Source organism: Populus euphratica, unplaced genomic scaffold (genome assembly GCF_000495115.2).
Source record: "Populus euphratica unplaced genomic scaffold, PopEup_1.0 scaffold25.1, whole genome shotgun sequence".
Lineage (NCBI taxonomy): Eukaryota > Viridiplantae > Streptophyta > Magnoliopsida > Malpighiales > Salicaceae > Populus > Populus euphratica.
Genome location: NW_011499851.1, coordinates 782,603 through 786,733, shown reverse-complemented (window position 1 = coordinate 786,733; position 4,131 = coordinate 782,603). Strand labels below are relative to the sequence as shown.

Below are 4,131 nucleotides of genomic sequence, written 5' to 3'. Positions count from 1 at the left end.
TGGCCTTTATTTTTTTTTTAATCTTTTATCCTTAATTGTTTCTATTAAATTAGCTTCTTTTTTTTTTAAATATGATTAATTTTTTATATTTGTTTTAGTTATATGATATTTTGAAGAGATTAGTTTGATTTGTATTGAATCTTTTTCCTTTATATTTTATATAAATTAGTTATATTTGTATAAAATTTTTATAAAAATAAAAATTATTTGTTATTAGCAACGATAAATAGCCACTAAAATAATAATGAATGGAAACATTTAATACAAAAGAGATAGTTGATGTAAAACATTTACATGTACATTTATTTCTTATTTCTTATTTAAACTTTGAAGATTGGCTTCTCACTTTAATATTTAATTAGTGTTAATAAAATGTTTTATTTATTAGTTCATATACTTTTTAATTTATTTTCTAAAACATAAATAGCATTTTTTTGATTCTCAATTAGAAAAAAAAAAGAGTATTTTAAAAATTGAGTTTCATGATTTGTTTTAGTTTGCTTTTCATAAGATTATCAAGTTATCAAATAAATATCTTGTCATTAGATTGATGTTTAATTTTTAAAAGTATATTTTTTATTTTATAATTAAATAAAAAATATTTTTTTAAAAAAATAAATTTATTAAAGTCGGTGGTGTTTATAACTTGTTTTGCAAGTTTGATTGATTGAGTTAGTCAATCCAATATATTATCCTCTTAATATTTTAAAAAAAAGTTATCATATTGGATTTTTTTCAAAACTCAAATCATGTTTTTATATGTCATTTAGTTTGTCTTTACATTTGTCAAATTAAGTGTGTTGCATCAACGCAATTCCAAAATGATTTATTTTAAGCTCAAGTTAGGTAAAGAGTAGGGCTAGAAGCTTTCAAGGTCGGTCCGTTATGTCAGATTTAATGGCAATGTCAAGAAGTTTTATTTATGTGACCTAAATATTCTTTTTGTATGTTCAAAAAAAAATTTAGTCTAATCCGTAGTGTACCCCAAGCTATTTTTCTAGTTAAAAAATATACTAAAATGTATATGTAAAATATTGTAACAATACAAAGTAATCAAATTATTTTTTTAGTTTCATATTTAAACGTTTTGTTTTTACAATTACAACCTTTTAGGAACAAGTTATTGGACAATTTGTTATCATTTGATAAAGAAAGAACAAATTCAACAAAAAAAATATCAAAGTGTAAAACAAGGAGAAACCTTGTGTCTAATTTCAAATTCACAAGAATAAGTGATTTTTAGTTCCTATATCTTACTTTGTCTACTTTTTCATTCCTTGTAGTTCTGGGGATTGTATTTTTTTATCCAATTGTATTTTTTTGTTTTTGCTCATTTTCAATCTCTAGGTTTGAGAAAATGAAGCAAAAAATGATATATAAGAGAAAAGGTTGCTCATTTAATTACAAAGTACACAACTTCAGAACATGAATTTAAGAAGGTCGAAACTCCTCATCCCTTTTCTAGAATAAAAAAATATATAGTAGCTTGGTATTACACTATCTGCCCAAGTATAATCAGTAGCAACATCAATTGAAAAGAATAAGACCCTGATTATTTATTCATTTTGATGTGTACTCCTGATTGATGTCCCTTCTTTACTTGCAAGGATGAACTCACTCTAGAACCAAAAGTAACGTGGTTGAGAATCTGTTGGCAAATTCTTTCCCTTGATAATCTTTCTGAATTTTGTATCTTTTGGCCTAATTTACACGGCCGATACTGTGTGTTTACATGGCAGATCACAATTGATTTCATTGTCATGAAACCTGCAAACAGGAACTTGATTTGGAATTTTGGATAACAAAAATTATATATCAATTTATCAACAGCAGTTTTTGTTTTTTTTTTTTTTTCCGGACGGAGCACTTGTGACTGGAGTACCCTTCGACCTTTTATTATCTTGGTTAAAAAACGATCTCCCAAGAAATAAAAACTCTCGACAGCCTATATTCTGGTACACGAAGTCACAAACTGAATGCACGCGGAGCTGTGTTTCTGCTGTGTCTGATAAACCTCAGGTGATTTCTTTCTCTTTTCCTTTCGATTGAAGGCACTATTTCCTTTTCAATTACAAAATTATCTTTGCTCACAGGCGACGAAGATATTTCAGACATAAAAATTGCAGCCGTGTCTTCTTGACTTGTGTACCCTGTCATACATTTTATTACTTTGCTTAAAAGGTCTTTGAAGAAATAAAAACTCTATTGAGAACAGAAGCCAATAAGCTTTTATTTTTGGAAGGAGGCTCATTTTCGGTGCAAAAAACATTCTGGCTTGTGTTTATGTGATCTGATACAACCTGTTGATAATCTCCTTCCCCTTTCCGTTCAATTTGATGTCATCTTCTCGGTTGATAATTTAAAGTCATTTGTACGCAGAAGAAAGATACTCAAAGTAATAGGATGAACAAGTTCATACGAACCTTAATGATGCGTTGATGATTGATAAAATAGAAGGCCTTGCATTGAGTTCATGCTCAACAGTAGTGATTATTCAAGCTCTAGAACTTCAATAATTCGAAAGCTTTTTGGCTCACTGCACTGGACTTAATTGAACAAAAAAACTGAATTTGAATCTGGCACTATCAGAAACATTCTCAAGACATGTTAAGTGCCCTGCGCTGCTTGGTGACTAGGATGCTGCCATTAGTGACTCAACCTGAGCTCTTTCCCTGGCCGCCCAAGCAAACTCTAACTGAAAAGGGCCTTAGGGGAATATCGCAGGCCAGTGAAATAATATAAGCACGGGCCGAAAGAGAAGTTAAAATTGAAAACCTTTATTTTGCCGACACATTGCTCCAGTTAACGAAGCAGGGGAATTAACGTTTAAAAACCAGAAAGAGAAATCAAGAACTGTCAGCTTTTAATCATACATTTTGCTATATAGTTGCATAACTTTGTGTTCCATTTCCCCCATCTCCATACTCAAACAGAGTTGATAAGCGGCGAAGGCCTATGATCTACTAGATCAGAGATTTCCATTTCATTTGAGACGGTGCAGGGTGCATGCTGGGAACACTCCTCGTTCCTAATTGAAATTATTTATATTTTTTTTTTGGAGGAAAATCTGTGTGTTGCGCATTAAGCATGTATTATGCAATGAAAAGTCTTGAATCTGCAGTTTAACGTGTTGTTTTGCGAGTCATTAAAAAGATAGTTGTCTTCCATCCATCAATGCAAGCGATCAATTCTCGGTTCAGAAACTGCCAGCAGCCAGCAGATCATTAAGAACTGGTTTTATACCATGGTCTGATCTGGACGTTGATGTTAAGATTAACCATCAAATCATAACAAGTTAATAAATCTTAGCTGGTAGGAGAGACATATTTTGCAACATTTTTATTAAAAAAAAAAAGATATTATCTTCAGTCATTTATTTCTCTCTTTCCAGCTACAATTCTGGCAGGACTTTTTTATATCAGGCTCAGCCCTTGAGCATAGTCAATGCCAGGCACAAATCAGGAGAGGAGGTAAGAAAATATAATTAATTGAACCCTAGGAAGGGAAGCCTAGTAATGGCCATCCCTAGGAACTCCTCCTCTAGGACTCTTCCGTCCCTGAAGTATCCTAGGATGATAAGCCTTTTCGCCTGTATGAACCCAAAAAAATAAATCATATAATTCACTGTTATAATATATGTCATTAGGAAAATGTTCAAATAATCTGTTTCAAGTATTCTTTTATATACTTGCGAGAACTTCACTATTCTTAAGAACAGAGAAAGAGAGCAGATACTACTTACGGGTCATACGAGGCATGGTGGTCTTTGGCAGATCCCTTGATCCCATTGCAGAGACCAGGAGGAGCATGACAATCAAGAAAACATTCCAAGAACACACAAATTTCTTAGGAGCCATTTTTCTTGTAATAAAAAGCACGTTTGTTAAGAACATACGTATATATGATAAGCAAACATGGACTCCTTGATCACGTATCTTTATAAAGGAAAATTGTTTCAGATGGAAAAACTGAGAACGAAGACGATTTCAAAGTCGAAGCCTTTGCCATTCAATTAGAAGGCCGCTTCGTGTCTAGACTTTTTGGCCAAGATGACTTTAAAGAAAAGGTTCGTGCTTGCCGTTATGTTGAGTGCGTCAAACTGTCAAGGGTGTTTTGAAAAATGTATACAGT

At 31.9% G+C, this 4,131-nt stretch overlaps 1 long non-coding RNA gene across 1 annotated transcript; it reads right to left on the bottom strand.

The window, feature by feature from the left end:
- Nucleotides 1-3,315: 3,315 nt before the first annotated feature.
- Nucleotides 3,316-4,041, bottom strand: LOC105121410 (uncharacterized). Its single transcript, XR_841544.1, has 2 exons — nt 3,743-4,041; nt 3,316-3,589 (listed from the first exon to the last, which is right to left on the bottom strand). It is a non-coding gene; the product is annotated as an uncharacterized LOC105121410 (long non-coding RNA).
- Nucleotides 4,042-4,131: the final 90 nt, after the last annotated feature.